Source organism: Melospiza georgiana, chromosome 17 (assembly GCF_028018845.1).
Source record: "Melospiza georgiana isolate bMelGeo1 chromosome 17, bMelGeo1.pri, whole genome shotgun sequence".
NCBI classification, from domain to species: domain Eukaryota; kingdom Metazoa; phylum Chordata; class Aves; order Passeriformes; family Passerellidae; genus Melospiza; species Melospiza georgiana.
In genome coordinates, this window is record NC_080446.1 from 10,454,903 (window position 1) to 10,476,217 (window position 21,315).

The following is a 21,315-nucleotide window of genomic DNA, read 5'->3' on the forward strand; positions in this document are numbered from 1 at the left end:
CGTGGGGCACAAGATTCCTTACTTTGTATCCTATAACATTTCTTCTGAAGCCCAAACACCTGAGTTCTGCAGCAAACATTTCCAGGTGCTGCAGCACCTGCAGTGACTCAGTTCAGCCTGAGGATTGTCCCAGCAAGGAGCAGATGCCAAAAAACTCATGGAAAACACTGCCAAGCCTCTTATCAAAATTTATACACTTTTTTTAAAATTTAACCTTAAATTGGATGCCACCATTTCCCACATACAACCCCCCAAACTGCAGCCCATCTAGTTGAATACTCTAAAATTCAAGGAATTAGCAAAACATCCCCCAATTCTCAGTCCTGCAAAGGCTTACAAAGTTCAATACTCAGCAGAGTCACAGAAATGCAGCACCAGGACAGGTTACAATAAAACCAGAGCCTATTTTATCCATTTTTCCCTAAGAACAAGATGTTCTGGCATTATTATTTGACTGTATTATTCCATTTGAACGTGAAAGACAAGCATAGGTGCAGACTAACATTATTTCCAAGAAGGGGGAAAACTCCATAACTTACCTAGATATATATTATATACATTTTATATATAAAAATATATAATAAAAATATATATAGTATAAAATATATTAATAAAATATATGATATAAAGCATAAAATATCTATAAAATATATACAATATTATAAAATGTATATATTTTTAAATTATTTATTTGTTTATATCTAGCACCTATATAATTTTTTTGGTACAAGGGAAAAAGGATCACCAAGGGGTACCACATCCAGGCAGGAGGAGCAGAGAGAAGAGGGGATTTGGGTCTCATCAGGTCACAGGGAGCAGATGGAAGGGAGGTGCAGAGACAGCAGAGATCTGTGTGTAACAGAGCAAGGCAGAGCAACGTGAGCCACACATTTTACTGCCTGTTTAATCCTTCCCACAGTTGTGGCCAGGCTCCCAAATTCCTTACTCCAGCTCTGTTCCTCTCTCAGATGAAGGTAAATGCACAGCTCAACAGAGCATGTTAAAACAACTTCATAAAACAACCTGAAAAAGCAAATAACTGAAAGCATTTTACCTTTAAAAATCTACTTTCATCATTTCAAGGCAATTAATTCAGGGAGATGATGATGAAGCAGTGAAGGTTGCTACAAGTGACAGCACTGAAACTCCTGACACAGGTATGGTACAGATTGCAGGAATAAACACTTCCCATGTTTCAGAAATCACATTGTCATCGATGTTTGCAGGCTGAAATTAGCTGAAGCAATCAGGAGCTGCTGGCAGCAGGCAGTTGCTTGGATTGCTTTTGTTTTTCACTGCAAGAATCCCCATTTGCAGCTTGAACACCCTCACACCTGTAAAATCCTTCAGTTGAGTTTCCCTCTGTCTGTGTCCAAAACTGATGGACAAATCCAGATCCCTGGGCCTTCTGCAGCCTTCCCCAGCACCTTCTCAGCCTCAGGAGCACAGCCCAGGCTGGCTTTGTCCAAGGCAGAACAGGTCCTCCCTTTTTGTGTCCCCTTCAGAAACACACAGCTTTTAAAACAATAAGAAAACACTAAAATTATCAGTTTCCCCTCAAAACGTACCTTGCTGCCTTCCCTTTTCTGAGCTCTTTGTTGTGGCATGGGTAGATAAGAAATTAGGCATGTCACCTCTACCCGAAGAGAGCTCACTGACAGCCCTGAAAAGTCCTAATTGGTTACGAAATGTCAGAAAAATCAAACACTTCTGCAAAGATCCCAGAGATATTCCCTCTTTGGGGTGACCTCATCCATGCTCTACAGTCATGGTGTCAGGCACCAAGCTTCCCCTTTATCCCAAAAGCAGCACCTGGGGGAATTTCCCCTGCTGTGCTCAGTCCTGTGTAATTTTTTTTTAAGTAGAATAGAGATGTTTCCAGCATTTTGTTCCCATACTCCAGGGGAGCCTCTCCCTGCAGGTCAGGTCACCCAGGGCACAAAAGGATGGCACAGGGACCCTGGGCAGGGCAGGCTGCCTCTGCCTGTGTCTCCACAGCCTCTGGAGAGCTGCTCAGAGCCAGCCACCTCTTCTGCAGAAGGCAGCACAGCATGAGGCTTCCCCTGCTTCCCTGTGAAGGTCAGGGGTGCCCTGATGGACAGGAATTTTCCTCCCTCCCTGGTCCTGCACCTGGTTGTCTCCATTTGCCAATTATCAAATGAAGCAAAGCAATAAATCATCACCTCAGAGGCAAGTGCCCTGCAACCACAGCATCCTCATTCTGTGGCACATTCCACAGCGATATCACTGTGTGCTCACACAAGGGCACATTTTGTCCTCTTTCCTTCTGTTTCCCACGATTTTTGATGGTTCCCTTGTTCCCAGCACCTACAGATGACATCTCTGATGTTACCAGGTTGGTTTATCTTTTTTTGCTTGTTTGGCTTTTTTTTTTTTCTCCTTTGCACTCCTTAAAACCTTTGAGGAAGTAGAGTACCTAACCAGGATTTTCAGATTAACTCCCACACACCAATCCCAAACCTCTCTTCTTCCTCCACAGAAGTGAACAATAGCAAAGATTGCAAGGCAGACAAGTCAGTGGGTAAAACCCTAGGAGAGATAGAGCCCCAGCACCAGGGCTGTTAACCTGCATGATAAAAATATTAAAACTGGTTTAATCTGCAAGATCTTTGCCTTCTGCCCACAGATCTCACTTGAGTTCCCTGCCCCAGCTGTATTCTGTGATGTTGGGTACAGGGAGAAAGGTCTTCTCTTGGGAAAAACAGTCAGAATCATCCCAAACAGCATTTAGAGATTTTACTCCTAAGTTTTTCTACCATGTTTGTAGAGAAAAAACCCTTGGAGCAAAATTTCTAAACTCTGACACTTATCTCATATTCCAAATAGCCAGTGTAAAGGTATTTTTTATTATATTTTTGCATTTCAGAAGAGTATATAAAAAGCATTTTTGGCTAGTCAATAGAAGAGAAGGAGAAAGTCGGCATGAATATGCAAATAAACACAGATCATGGCAGACAAAGTCCAAAAATGAAAGATCAAACTCATGTTTCTCAGCTTGAATTTGTCTTTGCATTTCAACCTTATTGAGGTACAGTGAGTTGCTTTCAACCTTGCCTTAGCAGCTAAGAAGGGTGAGGAAGCTTATTCTTTCTGTGGAAATGAACAGAGAATGAAAGTTCAACAAATACCAATATTCACTTTGTCCTAAAGTTATTGCAAAGGAAAAGAGAAAAGCACAGGTTGTGGATATTGGGATCAGAGCCACTGAGTGAACTTGCAGCTGCAAATATGAAAGAAATTGTAACATGCAAGAGTTCATCAAATGATTTCTAACAGCACAGGCAGAGCAAGGGAGAGTCCTTACAAAGAGAGGGGAATACAACAGAAATCTTACTGCCAAGGGCCATCATTACTTCCAAGCAGTTTAATCCTGCACCAAGCCTTAATTTAGCCTCCAGGTTTGGTCTTTTGTCTCTGCCCACAGGATTTGTGTGGGCACATGTGGAGATGCCTCATATCCTTCTTTTAAAGGTAACAGAAAAATATACTGGAGCCTCCAGTTCTATTTTTTTTTCTCTCTCTTTTTGATGGTGAAAGAAGATCTGACTTTAAATTTGTCCCTTTTGTCTTCCTCTCCATCTGGCTTGTTTGTGGTTCAATTATTGTGATATTCTCCCTATGGATAGTGATGCTTGGGGAATCTGGTAATACTTAAAAATATAAAAATAAAAGGATGCTGTCTGCCAAGCAGAAAGTAATTAAGGAACCTGGAACACAGAGGGCAATAAAGCTATTGAAGGAACAGTGTTCATTAAGCAAGATAAAGCACAGCAGGGCGTGCAGTGCTGGCCCTGTCCCTGTGCCCTACACAGCACCAGGTATCCAAGGCTGAGCTGCACTTTGGAGGCTGTGAGACAGAGAACAGAGCACTAATGAGAGGACAGCCCAAACTACAACCTCTCACTTCTAAATCAGCCTTTGTTTAAATTAAAGTCCAGCAGCTGGCTGAACAAATAATTCCCAATACCATTCCTAGCCTGAACTTGCTCCTCAGTGTTATTCCAGCACTACATGCTGCTGTATGAATTCTAGATTGGCTGAAGAATGGCCCTCAGTAGAATTCATTATTTTGGGTTAAGGATCTGTTAACTCTGCCTGGCTGATACAGCGTTGCCTCTGCTTCTGAACAGGAACCTGTACAAAACTGGGCAACAAAACAGAAATAAACCTCTCTGCTTACAAGTTCAGTTTCTTCAATCACGCACATGGAAATCCTCGTGTCTTCAGGCAAGTTGCAATAAAACAAACTTCCAGAAACTCCAGGAAACATTTACCCTATAACATGACAGCTCTAATTCTGGGGAATGTCAGCTCCCACCCCAAAAGCTGCTGCATTTCACTGCTAATTGAAAAGATCTCAGGTCCATAGCAGAGACCTTCAGAATCATCTGGCTGTATCCAAAACTTTCTCTCAATGACAATGGTTGTCACTGAGTTGAGTTTTCCTGTGCTGCCACAACACAGGAAGTTGTTATTATTCCCATTTTCCAAAGAAAATGGTCTCATTCAGAGTCACACAGAAAGCTTGTGGCAGGAATGGGAGGTGGAGACAAGGCTCCCAGCCCTCGTCATACCCTAATTCCTGAACTCCTTCATCATGACCTAAGAAATCTGGGGATTTTTTTCCTTTTGTTTCCTCTTCTTCCTGTCCTCAGAGTGCATTTATGTTGTATTTTAAACCTTTTCCGTTCAGCCCTTAAGGCCAGAAACATGACTTGAACCACAAGCACACATGACTCCAGGACTTACCCCTCTGATTATTTCTCTCAGTTCTTGCCAACTGGTTGCAACGCCACGTTTGTATTCCATACTCTAAAATGCTTATGGAAGAGGTAGTGTATGTACATAACCAAAACCTTAGATTAAATTAAAAGTATTTAAACATCTGAGTGGTCCCACCAGGGCCAATTCCAAGTTGCAGCACGTGTGATAATGCCAGAGTTTAATTATAGCCCACAATAACCTCCTCTGGTTTGCTGGTTTCAAATACTTTCCCCGGAGCTGCTGGGAGCACATGAACAGATGATGATTTTGCTGACAATTATCAAGGTTGCTTTTAGCCAAGCCCAAAAAGTGTAGCTGGACACTGATCCAAATGGATATTTGTGACAGTGTACGCAAGGGTCCAAGGATGAGGGAAGAGATGAGGGTCTGACTCCATGTTTCAGAAGGCTGATTTATTATTTTATGATATATATTATATTAAAGCTATATTAAAAGAATAGAAGAAAGGATTTCATCAGAAGGCTAGCTAAGAACAGAATAGGAAAGAATGATAACAAATGTTTGTGTCTCAGATAGAGAGTCTGAGCCAGCTGACTGTGATTGGCGATTAATTAGAAACAACCACATGAGACCAATCACAGATGCACCTGTTGCATTCCACAGCAGCAGATAACCAATGTTTACATTTTGTTCCTGAGGCTTCTCAGCTTCTCAGGAGGAAAAATCCTAAGGAAAGGATTTTTCAGAAAATATCATGGCTACAGATATCTGCTACTGAAAGGGGCAGAGCAGCTTCTGAAACCCTCTCATCTGAGCAGCCCCACACCAGCTCCCCAAGCACACCCAGCCTGGCCTGGTGCTGTGCAGCTGCATCTGAGCCAACAGCCACATCCTGGCTAAATGGCACTGTGGAGCCATCACAAACACAAACTTATGCATATAAAAACATCTCTTGCAGAGATTTAATGGGATTTTCTTTTTTTGGTAAACCTGTTTGATTTAATCTTCTTGCAATCTAAGCCTAATTTTCAAAATTCCATTTGCTTTTGCTAAAGCATCCTGTTATCAAACTTCTTACGTGAACAAAGTCCAAAGTCCATCACCGGTCTTACGTCCCCCAACGTCAGGTTGCATTCCCCACATATCTCCCAAACTTTACAAGATATTTTCTTCATGTGTGTCTTTCCACCCTGGAGTTCTTGTGTGCACAAGAAGTATCTTGAACTCCCTGAATTCCTGACTCTGCTGCCTCTTATCGGGCCTCAGAGTGTCTCACCTGAGTCAGAATACATCCTTTTTCCACCTAAAAATAAAGCATTTCCCATTTAAATGACCACTGCCACAATATCTATATCTTACTACACAGCAAGAAGATGGAAATATGAGGAGAGGCCGGAGTATATAAATAAAGCAGGAGTTTATCATAATTTATTTATAAAAACTATTTCTAATCTAATTCTTTGGATATTATCTAGGGGCAAGAGAGACGAGACAAAAAAATGGTTCTTAATCAGGAATTGCCACATGGAGTGATTTTTATTAATATGCAAAACTTAGATTATAAATAGATTTATAAATAAATGATCAACTACGGCTGCTGCTTTATTTATCTATGGACTTGCAGAAAATTTGAAGGCTGAATTCTGATTAAATGAGAATCACCACTAATGGTGGACTGGCTGGCTCAAAGGGACTGGTAAAGGAAAGTGAGAATATATTTGCATAGCACCTTTGATTCAGAAGAACTCCCAAGTGCTTTGCAGAATTAATATTATATTTTAGGGGTCACTTCATCCATTACTGAAATGCAGCCTCTGAGGAGGAGGGAAGATAACTTTCTGCATCTATTTCACCTTTCCTTGAAGATCTCTAAGCACTTTGCACACTAATTAAGCTTCCTATTGTATCCATGCAATCCACTCCTCCTGCCAGTTACTCAAACAGTAAAACCTAAAGTACCAGGAATAAAACCAAGGAAAATTCATCAACCTGATACAACTTCATTTCACTTCCTGATCATCAGGCTGAAGTCAGCTTGTACCTCAAAAAGATGAACTCAGCAGAATGGCAGCACAGAACTCAAACCACAATGTAAAAAACTTATTGTCATCTTATTGCAGGGGTTCCATACTGCTGTCTCCTTATCACAAAAGTTTCATACCTTTTTTATGTTCCTCATGGGCAACTCCTCAGAGCACAGACTCTTTCTTCTTCACAAAGCAGCCAACTGACTCCAGTTCCCTTCTCACCCAGCCACCCCACTCTTTTATAGCATCTGCTTCTCATTGGGTACAGCTGTGGCCTGTTAAACTCAGGCCTGTTCCTAATCTTTGATAATTGGCCCAGCTGCAACTTCTTAGGGGTAAGATTGCTTTCTACACTAGCTTTATTTTCTTGTATTATATCCCCCTACACTTAAAAGTTAGACCCATTGTGTCCCGTGTCACACCACACAAACTTCACCTCTCAGAGCACTCAAGCATCCCATCATAAGCAAAACCCCAGCCCTGAGGTTTGCAGCCCTTCCTGAGAGCCTGAAATTCTCACTGCTCTGTCCTGATATGGAGTCACATGCATCTCTGGGACATTGGAGCTCAACACAACACTTCAGGCAAAATCTAAAGAGCTGAGGGTTTGCAGATGCACCACTCAGCCCATTCCCATCTGTGCCAAACCTGGGTCAGACTCCCCCAAATCCATCCAACACAGGGCACAGGGGAGAAATACATCCCCTGAAAGTGCTGGTGAGTGGGTTCAGCCTCTTCCATTTACCTTGCCTTTTCAAAATAAGAAAGGCAAAGCATTTCTTTTCATATGGCAATACTGTCCTGCCAAGACAGTTTTCACAGCTGAGCACTTCCCAAGGTGCCAGTTCTGCAATTCAGGGCCTGGATGTGATCCCCTGAGCATGATGGATGGCTTTAAAATAAAGGCCCTGCGAGATGTACCAGCTGTCCAGGTGCACATTGGATCAGCTTGGCTGAACCACCCCTCCTCCTCCTCCTTTGCCTCCCTCTGAAGGAGTAGGAGCTCATCCTGTGCAAGAAGAAGGCTCTGATGCCAGGAGAGACACAAGAGCCCAGCAGAGATGTGGCCACACATGAGTTAGATCTCATCCAAATGCGAGTCTGATTTTACTATCTGAGTCTGAAATAACTTGCTGTTATGTGGCAAGTTTGTGTGACTCCTTTAAATTCTCTTTACTTGGCCACCTCATTTATGATTTCTTCACCCCAACAGCCACTAGCTAAGAGGCAGAAAAAAGGCAAAATTAACTTTTTTTCCTCAAATAAACCAAGCTCAGGCTCCAATAACACCCCACCCACTGCACACACTTCTTCCATGCATTCATTCCAGGTTTTCAGATATCCCTGGAAAGGGATTTCATTCTAAACCACCCTGTTATTTAACAGTTTCTGTTTGGAGTCCAGACTATGAAGATCATCTTTAAACACTCTTTGCAGCCAGCAGGGCCATTTTGAACAGTGGGCACCTGTGTAGCACTCACTATTTGGGGACAGCTGGGCTGAAATTCAGCCACACCACAAAGAAGGCACCAGTGTGGGTCCTTGCACATTGTGCAGGTGCAACCTTAGCATCCTTGAAAGGATAAGATTGGTTTCTACACAGGTTTTCTTCTCAGAGGGCTTTAGGAGACAGCACAGATCATGTCCAAGGTGTTCTGGGGTCAGTGACATAGATCAAACTCCATTTAGCAGAAACCATACACCAATACAGCCCCACTTCCTCTCTCCACCCAGCAAATCAGCAGTGTTGACAGTCCATTGACTAAAGAGAGCAGATTTTACCACAGCAGTAATAATCAGTCCAGAGAGAGCATTACCCCTCACTGCCCAATTAGAAAAACGTTGAATGCACGGAAATGCCTTTTGAATAAACACTTGATAACCCTCAATAAAACTGTAAGAGAGAGTTACTGCAGATTTACTACCCAGGAAAGCAGAGCTCTTCAAGGCACAGCCAAGAGCTTATTGCTTCTTATTTAATGCTGATAAATGCAAGAGCTCCACAATCCCCCCAGCAACCTGGGTTAAAGCAGCTTAGCAGGAAAATAAAATAGGTGCCCATAGATGTGGAAACCCAGGGCACAGGCAATATTTCTGTGTCTGCTCTGGGGTGCCCTGACCCCCAGGGCAGCACTGAATGTGACCCTCACTCATGGAGAAAGTTTTCCAGACTTCAAGATAGACTGGAATCCACAAAAGTGTGAAATAGATTATGGAGAGCAGTGCAGGTATATCACTTGGTGAGAAATTGAAGTTTTGGGATTTTTAGTATGTTGTGGATGGGAGCAAGATGGAGGGCACAGGGTGTCATCCTGGGTTTCTTCTTCATGCTGCTTCTTCCTTCTTCTCAATCGGTTTGGCTGGCGTTTTGTAATTGGGCAGAAAAGTCCCCATTGCAGATCTTTGGGATCAGTTATTGGGTTAAAAGGGAAAATAATCCAGGTGTCAGTTCTTAATTGGACAGTTTAGTCTTGAAAGACCTTGTACCAAGAGATTGTTGGCCATTTTGTGCCCTTTAATGAAAAGCTGCCGAACTCACAGTAGTGAGACTGTTTTACTGATAAGAAATGACAAACATCTGAGTCTCAACATGAACTGCCATCTCAAGTGCCTTCAATCCAGACCCAGAGAAACCCACACCTGGGACTCCCACCCACAGAGGGCTGACGGGAACCACAAGCTGGCCCCAGTGGCTGTGAGGTGCTGTGCTTGCTGTGGGTTGTGTGGGATTTGCTGAGGGCTGCGTCACCCCTCTGGAGAGGCAGTGCCACCAAGCAGCTGCACAAAGGTCCCTGCTCTGCTTGGGGACAGGAACTGCCCAGGCCCTGCAGCTGCCGGGGTGACCAAATGTTGGTCTGGAAAGAAGAGAAAAGAATCATTTAAGGAATGAAAAGTGACACTCACTTGCTAACAAAGATGCTTCTGCTGGGTTGTCCAACTTTCCTGGTGATTTTTCTCTCCTCCTAAAACAACGGGATAAGCCTTGCTCATCTCTTACATAAACATTAGATATTTGCTGGTCACCATTGGAGTCACTAAATTTCCACCACCTTTGCAATGCACATTTTGGAAAACATTCTGAAGACACAGGTCCAAGTTTGTGTAAAAGTGATTGTGCCCTTTGGCTTCAGAACCTCCCCTGTCCTTCCCTAGGGGGCACCCTGTGAGGCACATCTGCCTGGTGAGAACACCTCTCTTCCTCTCTGGGAGGAAAGGAGCACCCTGGAGTGCACCAGGTGTCAGCCTGGCCACCTCTGCTGTGAGGATGCTTAAATTGCACTGGGTTTTTCTGAAAACGTGTGATTGGCAAGGAGGAAGGAACGGGCTGGCTCTATTTACAATAATCCAGGTTTCCCAGCCCAGCTGCCCAGCCACCTCGGGCAGCAGCCCTTCCTGCAGGAGCACAGTGGGGATGTTCACAGCCCCAGGGAGGGTTCCACAAATGAGCATTGACATAAAGGTCCTGCCCTTGCTGATGAGCATTGATGTGTTGTTTTCTGTATTCACAGCTCTTGGTGATGGGAAGGCATCTACAGGGTAATTTTGTTTTCCTCCTTAAGGAGCCCATCAGGGAACAGCCTGGTGCTTAAAAAATAAACACCCACCAAAAACCCTCACTTATCATCTGTATTCACTTGAACAGGTTGCCTTCCCAACAGCCCTGTAGCCAGTGACAGCATCCCTGTGCCTGACATCCTTGGGAACACCCAGGGTGCTGGAGATCACAAACCCTGAGAGCAGAGCCCTGCCACCATCCATGGCAGCAAATGGATTCTGATGCTTCAACGTCTCCTCTTCCAGGAAAGGATGAGTGAGCAGGTGTTGGGAAGGATGAAAGTTTGACAAGAAAGTTTCACAGATATAAAAGATATTTATGCTTAGCAGAAAGGTTTTTGAATGTAGAATATGAAGAATGAATAGAGATGGAAGCAAGTTTTGATATAGAAGAAAAGAATTGCTGAGCCAGTCTCACTGGATAACCAAGGAGGCAAAGGGTGTGTTAGTTAGAAGGGGTTTTATGGCTTAGAGCAAAGGATAAACCCACCCCAAACAAGATGTTTTTACCAAGCAGAAAGAGAGCACAGGCAAACAAGTCAGCAAATGTTGCAAATAGAAAAAAATTCTCAGAATTTTCCACTGCAAGAAAACTGAAAAACAACTTCTAGCTTAAACTGTAATGTACTAACTTTTAGTGATTGGAGAATAGTAACATGAATATGGTAATTATATTAGTTATGATAGGCTATAGATAAAGGTTAAGGTATAGATTGGTTCTACTGTATGAAGATGCTCAGCAAAGAAAAGTCTATAATGCATTGTAACCAAACCCAAAGGGTCTCCAGGGCTGCCTGCAGCTGGAGCTGACAGCTGTGAGCACAGCTCTGTCACCCATTGCCCTGGATATAACATCTTGGATACAATAAACTGCATTTTGTATACAATAAACTGCATTTTGGAGAGCCCCTGGAGTCCCACACCTCTCTATTTCGGCTCTTACAAGGGCAGTCTCAAGGGCCCAGCCACCTGAGGTATCTCAGTTTCACCACTCTCCCCAGCCAAGGCAGCTCTTCCCATGGCACAGCCAGCACTGGCTGATGTTTGTTCTATTTTAGCAGCTGCTGTTGTATGGAGGAGCCAGCAAAGTGGACTTTGGAGACCTTTCCTGCTCACATTATTAATGTACAGTGAGCAATCTTTGGGGTAATGGAGGAGGGCAATCAAATGAAATTTCCCTCCAGGCTCCCACTAATATTTCCTATCCAAAAAATAACATTAAATGTGGTCTACCATTGTAGTAATTAAAGAGATAATGTGTTATTTTATGTATTATTGGATCCCTCACACAAGTAAGTGGAGTTATACTTCTGGAGGCAAAAAGGCAGCAAGCATCTCTGAAAGACAAAGAGGTTAAGCCATTTAAAATATCACTACACTGTTCCTCTGGTTCAAAAGGTGCATTATCACTCAAATTAGGGTGTATCAACATCTTCAAATATTTTTTAATTTATGTCTTAATCACTGTGCATGGCAGAGTTGGAGCTCTGAGGGTTTTCCAAGTGGGGAAACTCAGGAAAACTGAGGGGAAGAAAGAGGGTTTTGTTGGGATACTGCAGCGTGTTGGTGACATCTGGGACAGAGCATCTTCCCTGAACAAAACTGGATCTGGATTCAGAAGATCATGCCCAGGAAGCTGCCAAACGTTGGTCTGTAAAAAAGAGAAAATAATCATTTAAGGAATGAAAATTAACACTCACTTGCTAACAAAGATGCTGCTGCTGTATTGTCCAACTTTCCTGGTGGTTTTTCTCTCCTCCTGAAACAATGAGATAAGCTTTGCTTATCTCTTACATAAACATTAGATGTTTGCTGGTCACCATTGGAGTTATTAAATTTTCACCCCCTTTGCAATGCACATTTTGGAAAACACTCCCAAGACACAGGTCCAAGTTTGTGTAAAAATGAGAATACATCCATGGAGCCCCTGGCACATTCCAAGCAGGCTGCTGCAGTTGTTCACACTAATTCAGGGAGAAAGGAGGATATAAATTAGGTACTGGTGAGGAATCAATCTGCGCATGTTATTACAACAACAGCAATGTCCTTCCACTCCATCTCCTGAATCAGTAAATAAAAACCACTCTCCTCTCTCTGATATCAGTTATATTGTCTTGGATTGCAAAAAGTAACTATTGAGACACAAAACTGAGAGAGAAGCAAAGGCTTTTCATTCACAAAACAACTTCTGATACTGACATTTATACTGGAATTTGTTAACAAGGAAGAATAAAAGCTCTAAAAGACACAGCTCCCCTACTTTCATAAGCAAAACATCCAAACTTAAAATTCTCCCTGTGCAATGCCTTCAATTAATAATGTAAAGTATCTGCCACAAATTATAAATCCTTTTTATGAATGCTGAATGTGGTTTGTACTTTTCTCTCACTTCATCAGATGCCATGAATTGAAGGCTGTAACAGCATCCTGGCTATTGCTTTTTTTTCCCCCACACAGAATCATATCCAAATTTTTCAATGTTTCTTTAATGCTTTATTTCTCTTAATGGCAAATGAGGTTTCAAAATGTAGAGGAAGTTTTGAAAAGATATTGGTGAAACAACAAATTGGAAAATAAAGGGAGGGAGAAAAATGAAGTGCTATCTGCACTAAATTATATAAGTAGTAGGGGAAAATATTTGGAACATGAAGAGAGAAAGCTTTTAAGTGCTTACAGTAGTGAATTCTGATGTTTTACAGAATTCTCCCTAGAAGAGCAGGGGGAAATTATTAATGGATGTCCAGCACAATTCTGACTTATAAAAACAAGGACATTTTTATTGCAACTTAAAAAGAATTCAAATTTAAAACGTTTTAAATTCAAAACTTGTTAGGATCTGTCTTTTTCAATTATTTCTGCAGCAAAATTTGTTTCAATTTGACTGAAGCAGGCATTGCAATATTTGGTCTTTTTGCCATCTCTTCAGTGACCTTTTTTGCTTTTTTGCTTATCAGATTTTCACAAATGATGCCATATCATGCTCAATCATTTCTTTATCTGCACTGCAAAATTTGCAATTTACATTCTGCAAGTTTTTCTTTCTCATGACTTACATGTGAAGTGATAAAGATTTGTTTTAAAAAATTCAGCCAAAATCAAGCTAACAAGTGCAAACCCTACATCCATCAAGGCAATATCATTGTCTATAAGAACCAATTTCCTTTTCCTCCTGAAAAGTTGCATCAGATTTGCTGATGTGTGATGGCCTCAGTTGTGCATCCTGCAAACCTTCTCTGAGGAGCTGCTCACACATGAACCATCACGTCACAGGGAATAAAAGGCACAACACAAAAATCTTCCTCTTACCAGCAGGATCATCCTGTAAATTTTGACTTTGTTGATTTAATGTCCAAATTCATTGTCCTAAACGTGGATTTGTGCAGAATTACTGATGTGTCTGAGAAGACCAAACCAACCTCTATATTTTATAACACAATTATTTTTTTATGCCTCTTGATTGCTTTCATTACCATGACCACAATGGTAAGGAAGCTTTTATACCAAACAAATATAAGCACCCTCCAAAGCACACCAAGGGAAAGCTAAGTTTGAGTAATGCAGCCTCCAGATCTCTGGATGAAGTTACCAGAGTAGAGAACAAGCACAGAAAGTGCCATAATGCTTTTGAGAAAGCAGATTAATATGGAATATCTATTTTATGAGCATCTCTAGTCCTGGTCTTACTGAGCTCTGATGTTTATACAATGTCTTGGACAATGGTCAGGAAGTCCTTTCTCTGCAGGGTGGACAATTCTAACCACCCACAGAGACAGAACAAGGGAAAAAAACCAATAATTGCACCCTGGCCAGTGAGGAAGAGCTCCAGCCTCATGTGCAATGTCACCCAGGAAGTCTGGGGCAAAACTGGGAGTGGACTTCAAATTTTAAATTTACAATGCAAATGTTAATTGTAAAACTCTATTTTAGGATCATGCACAGATTGAGTTGATGAGCCAAATTCTGACAGTTTGTTCTGTGTGATTTTCATTCCTGCTGTAAATTTCTGGGTGCTGTGACACTCAAGGTACAACAGTACAGTGGTAGTTAAGGGTTGTAGTAAGGTCCCATCTCACAAAAAGAAAATGTAACCCCCTTCTTCCAAGTCAAGGGGGAAAATTGCATTTTCAGGACTCGTTTTGAGCTGACACACTGCACTGAGGTGGCTTTTTCCCTCTGCAGCTTGTGTGCAGCACTAGAGCTCTGTCTGTTTTCCCCACCAGCTACTCTGCACACAGCACCCTGTCAGCAGCAAGGTGCAGAGCCATGAATGAAGAGTGATGATTAACGAAGAAGGAAGGTGAATATTAATCATGGAGCCAGCATCTGATGGGAACACTGATGGAATAGTGGTCCCACTGGAAGTTGTTAGGAGTTGATTTTTGTGCCCCAGGGCAGTAGTTTTAAACGAGGACTCATGATGGAAGCGAGGTTGCTTGTAATGGATTAAACAGGCCATTGTGGAAAACCTGCCTTCAGCCTCGGCCTGCCCTGACTCCTGAGAGCTGAACCCAGGTCTGTGTGCACGTACATTCCCCCAAACACCCCAAACTGGAAAGAGCCAACCTTTAAACAGCAGCAGAACAGAAACAGGACATCTCCCTTTTCCCTCGCTGAGCTGCAGGAGAGCCCTCACCACCTCAGGTCAAATCAAGAAATGCTGATGCTGCTGGTTCTCAGCAACTTTTCTGTTGTTCAGCACCCTTGTACCAGACCAGGAGAAAGAGGTGAGTCAGAGACAGCTTCCCTAGCTGGGTAATTCAGGTTTGAACTATGGCTATTTGCAACCTGCTCCAAACCCCTTGGAAGTCAAAAGGAGTCACAGCTGCAACATGAAGTGGTGCAGTCCTAACCTAGGCTGGAATTTCCTGTATCTCAAATTAACAACTGCACTCCCAATCAATGTCACAAAAGGGACTTTAGCATCTATCCAAAAAGTTCTGTTGGTATTGTTCCAAAGGGGTTTTATCTGGGGGAGGAGGGAATATAAAAAAGAAAGGAGGGCTCTACTCAGAGCTGGTAATCCATTGCTGTTAATTCTGTTGAGGTCAATAGAATTACCAAGTTTCTCAGGGACAGCTCTTTGGGTTCCTGTGGTGCTCCCTCCTCCAAGCTCTACCAGAACTCCAAAGGATGCAGAATCACAGCACACAACCCCTTTCCTGAACTTTTCTCCACAAATTAATCCATTACATAGCTCCTAGTAGGAAAATACCACATGACCAGCAGCCTTGTATATAGACAGGGTTATTTTTTCTTAATAAAATCTAATTTTAAAACTACAGACAACTTTCATACTTGCAGCAAAAGATTAGGCAGAGAATGGGTTGGTTATGCATGTTATACATGCATTTTTCTATAGATTTAGGCTGAGATCTTTCACCTCCCAGCAATAATTGTTTTCCCAAAAAGGAAATGTGTCTGCTCATGGGCTGCAGCTTGGCTACCCCTCCACCCAAGTGTCCCACAATAAAAAGCACAAGGCAAAGCTGTTCCCTTGATTTCAGCTATAGGAGTGCAGTTGGCTACAGTGCAACAAGTCACAGAGAATCCCAAAGGCACAAAGCAGAAATTCTCCCAAGTGCGCTGAGGCCAGAAGCAGCTGAACAGCACAAGTTTAATCCTCAGTGCTGCATTTTATCCAGAACATTGGGCCTTCAACAACCCAGAAACCTTCAGGTGCATTTTCACAGTTAGTTAATGCTGTTCCAGGGATTTGCAGATGTGCAGATTATTTGCCTGGGAGCAAACCCGTGGCCCCTGCTCCTGTTTTTGCCTTGCAGTTCACAGGGTATCCCTGTCAGGAATTGCTGCTTTCCTGCACAGCAGCTGCTCGTGGCAGCAGCCACAGAGGGGATGGCTCAGGCAGCTCTACCCTGACATCCTTACAGAAGCAGGGGCTGCCTTGCGGAGGGTGAGATGCTCTGCAGCTCCCCTGCATAAATAACTTGTTAATGCATCTGTCATTTCAGGTGTCAGAGCAGAGACAAGGTCAAGCTTGGAGAGAAATCAGCCTGCTCCATCCTTGACCCATCATTCATCACTGCATTTGTCCACAGCCAAACAGCCCAGCTGGTTAGCAGGGAAAATACCTTGGCTGAGCTCTAAAAGGGTCCTGTTTCTGCTGTGGAGAAGTTTATTAATAATTCTCTGCAGAAAGCAGCAGGAGTTTTGATGGACAGCATTGCATGGACATTTTTCAGTGGAGAAGTTAAAATCCTGCGCTGTGCACCCAATCCCAGGGCTGGGGGAGACAAGAGGTTAATTCTGCAGACAACAAACAGTGGCTGTAAGTTATTAGGGATTCACAGTGGTGGGGATATATGAGCTTTGCCTTCACCTTCCCTCATGGATAAAGTACAAGCCATCCTGGCTGTGTTAACACTGCCATGCCATGCTGGTGCCCCCTCATATCACCAGGCACTAATTAGCACTGATTTCACAGGATGAGCGTTGGTTATTAACATACACACCTGAATTCATGCTCATTCATATAAATTTCAGCTACCTTTACAGGAAAGATTCCTAGTTCCTAAGGAAAAAGGAAACTTTAAAAGATGAAGCTTTGTCCTTAAGGCAGAAAATTATGTGTTTTAATCACTCTTATGAATTGCTGGCATTTGTGTGAGGGTTTGGAGTTTTGGAAGGGTGAGGTGGGAAGAAGGAATATGATTTCTCCCCTGAATTGCTGGCATTTGTGTGAGGGTTTGGAGTTTTGGAAGGGTGAGGTGGGAAGAAGGAATATATGATTTCTCCCCTGAATGCAGGATAGACAGTGAAAAGTTAGGAAGAGTTGACCTCTGAAGTTCATTGGTGGGGTGGCTGCAGCTACTTTGTGATGGCTTCAGTGTGCTCACAGCCTCAATAAATCTTGTCTCAGCAGCAAGAGCACAACGTGGGGCACACACACATTTGGTACAGACCCAGGCTGACCTCTGACTCCTTTCAGCTGAGACAGCTACACCTGCAACATTTTAAAAAATTCTAATTTTTATACACACAGACATCAGTTAACAGTTTATATGGGCTCAGACACACAGACAAATTCCCACAGTCTAAAAAAGTTTCCAGCTCCCACCTAAGCTGTCATAAAATATCACTCTAGAACACAAAATAAAACAATGCAGACACTGGACTCTCCAAGATTAAAAAAGAAAGTATAATTCTGACTCTAACATTTATAGGGTTTCAAAAGTGACAGTGGTTATTGGAGGGTGACAGTGCCACCTCTCCAATGACACTGGACAAACCAACAGTCCATCAAATTTCTCCTCCTCCATGAAAGAATGCAAAACAATGAGTTATTTACATGAAGTACGTGAGAAAGTTCCTTACAAGAATGGAAACATCAGAAGGCTCAAAAACTTAAACAACCAGGGTGACAGTAAATGTCCCCTGTAGGATCAGCATGGCAGAGCAAGAATTCTCCACTCTGAGCAGTTTCCCATTGGTGTGAGCTGAATGAAGCTGTGGAGCTCTGCCAAGGAGCTCTCAGCAGTGTCTGTGCTGGTGCCCTGTGGCAGGAGCAGGCTGAGGTGTGATGGATTACACTGGGCTCACACACAGAGCGTTATCTCTGACCCTGCTCGTGGGCATGGCAAGGTTTAAATGAATTTTTTGGCCTTTCTGCAGCTGGTGATCAGCTGGCACCTTTCAGGGGCACTGCACTCTGCTGTGCACCATGGTGAAAGCTGGCTGCAAAGTGGGTTCCTTAGCTCACCATGCTCTTTTCTCAAAGATTTTACCTTCATTTACTTGCACCAGTTGTATCATGCCAGTGTTCCAAGTGCCACAGCATTTTGAGAGGCAAGGTGACCACATCCTGCAAGCACTGAAGTACCCACAGGTACAAGCAGCTTCCCAAATTATCAATAACTGCTCTGCCTACTTGAAAAAAAAATAGCCTTTAAGATTGCCAAAGTGGTGAGATTTTCAGTGAAATATATGAGATCCAAAAGTCCTGTGGGCAGTGTTGGCTGAGGTATTTGCCCATCACCTTTGAGATCCAAGGCTGCACCAAAAGCCCCCTCAGTTTAAGCAATGAGTCTCTCTAGCCCTGCAGCATTTGTTACCCCAAATCTTACAGCATTCCTCAGCTCAGTTGCCATCATCTCTCTCCTGGTGCCAACTCAGCAGCTCCATTAGCCCCTCGTTTGTTTGCTGGGAAATGTGCTCCTCTGCTTTGTTTCTCTGGACCTAACATTTTTTTTTTTATTATTTTTTTTTTTGCCTCTTTCCTCCCTCCACAGGGTGACAGCTATTTTATCACCTACAACAAGAAATGCTGAGCCTGTTGTGCAGGCAAAACATTTGCAAAGGGGCAGGGGGTACACAGAAAGCAGTAGGAAATTGATAAGGGCCGTAAAGTAGCTTTATAAAAATGCAGACAAGCCTGTTCAGGGCACAGAGCACCTGCACCTCTGCCCCCGGCAGCGCTTCCTTCAGATGCTCCTATTGTTTTCATTACTATTTGTGACTCCATCATTAATAAATTACTTTTTTTTTTCCTCCTGTTGGCTCCAGCCACCAAGGGAGCCAGCAGGTGCACCACTTTTACAATTAGCCCTCCGTAATGCATGGTTGGCAAGAAAAGTTGTCCACGAGCTGCAGAGTTTTACTGACTGGATTTCTGCTTGATGGCCACAGCTCTTGGAGCAATTAGAGAAGAATGTGCAGGAAGGCACCTTAAAGCATCTGCTCATCTGGCCAAAAACTTCCACAGAGATGCTAAATCCAAAACTTTGAGTCCTGCTCATGAAGCTGGGACAGAAGCAGAATGCAGGGCAATGAGAGCAAGCTGTGGCTTTTTAAAAGCGTCATTTCTACCACATATTACACTTTCCTGCTTTGATTCCCCTGTAATATATGGTTCAGATAAAACAAAAGAGAGGTGGGACTGAAAGGCTGGTGAAATTGGGCTGACTTTGGTTTGAGAAGGAGCAGTAGAGCAGCAAACTCAAAAAGTTGCTTATTCCCATCTCTCAGTAATTCAAGTCTGCTCACACCAGGGCTGCCATAGCAGAACTGTTCCCTTCAATCATGCTGGGAAAATTATGGATGTACTGAATTCATTTTCTCATTTGATATTACTTTCTAAATATCATCATATCTGCATTTTCCTAAAGGGTGGTGCAGTGTTTAAACAGCAGCTAAGAGGAATGGGCTGGGGTTGTCTTTGAATGGGTTAGGTCAGGGACTGTCAGCTTCTAGAGTGCAGAAGATTCCACTAAGCACTTTTCCCCCATAGGGACAAAAAAAAAAAAACAACCAAAAACACAATCAAAAACCCAAAAAAAAAAAAAAAAAAAGCCCAAACCAAAAAAAAAGCAAACAACAAAACCCCCAAAACAGGAAAAGAAAATGCAGAGGAAAGAACAAAAATTATCTGGTAATGCCTAAACAACATTAACAGAAATGAGAAATCCAGGGAAGAGTAACTTACCACAGATTTCAAAGCCTGCAAAGCCAGAGAGTTGTGTGTCTGCTTCTGGCAGTTTTCCCTCAGTCCTTGTGAGCTTGGGTGTTTCCCACGGTTGTGAGGACAAAGCTTGCTGGCATCTCTGTTAGAGACAATCAGCTGAAACACATACCAGGGGCAGAGGGAAGCAGAAAAACAAATATTAAAGATGGCATATGTCAAAAACCTCCAAAATCAGGGTTTGCACAGAGCTGGCCCCATTGACTCTGCTGTGCTGCCCTTGAGAGCCCAGGATGCTTCAGAGAGGAGGAAAGAGGCCTGCAGCAGGCACAAGGGGTAAAATCTGCTGCAGAACAGCCTAGAGACTGAATCAAGCTTTAAATCACAAGTCCCCTTCAAAATCCCTTTCTGTGAAAGGCAAAACTTGATATTCTATTAATCATTTCCAAAGTAGCATCCAATTGGAATGGGCCAAAATTTTTAAAAACGCAACTTTTCCCCTCTAACTTTGCATGATGGCAAAAGCAGGAACTTTTCAAAAGACTGTCTTGAGAGATCTAGAAATCACCATGAATTCAGCACAGCAACACCTGAGACAAAAAATCACTGCAAATGACTTGGGGTAGAGGCCCAAATCTCTGGTGAAAATCTTAATAACTACATGATCAGGTCATTCTTTGAGACCCAACAAGTGTTCAGTCTTAAACAGAGTAAAATAATTCTGACAGGAGAGACTGCAGAGTTGAGCCAGTAGCTCTTATATCAAGTTTAATGGATGGAGACAGCATGGGAGCACTCTGGGAGAGGGGCCCCACCTGAGCCCCAACACCAAACCCACATCACTCAGTTCACGTTCAGTGTTGTTTTTGTACCTTCCTGAGGAAAAAAACTCATTGTGGTGAAAAAATACAAAACTTCTCATGACCCAGGAGCCTCTTAAGAAGGAGAATTTAAGGCAGGATCAGTTAGAGGAGTCTTTAAATAGGAAATTAAATGAACACCTGCCTCAGAACCACAGGAATTAGTGGGGCCAAGCTGATGTTTTCTGTGTAGCTGAGGTGTATCCTCACTGCAATCCAGCTGTCATGATCATGGGCCTGCCTGTAATATCACCATGATTTTCCTGTTCTCTGCAATTCCAGGGCAAATTGGCAATGAAAGACAAATTTCCTATTACAGGTTTTGGTCTGAGGTCCATAGCACCAAGGTGGCAGCTCCCACCTGCACTGAGTCCATCCTGCTCACTGCTTTCCGCAAAGTGACAACAGCCTGAAATTACTTACAGTATTCTCTATCTTAACATGTGATTTATAACAACATGCAACCTCATTCGAGTGCTCAAAGCAGATTCTCCTCCTGGCCAGATTTTCTAGTTCATGCTCTTAAAAAAACCCCCAAAAAATAAAGAGTATTTATCCAAGAGGGAGAGGAAAATCATAGTGCAGTCGGATACAATAGAGGACACAGTAAAAGAAAATGAAATCAGAAAGCTAAACAAAAAACAATGAACAGAAAACTGAAAATTAGAAAATTAAGTGCAATGGAAAAATGGGATGAAAAAGTCAGAGGAGT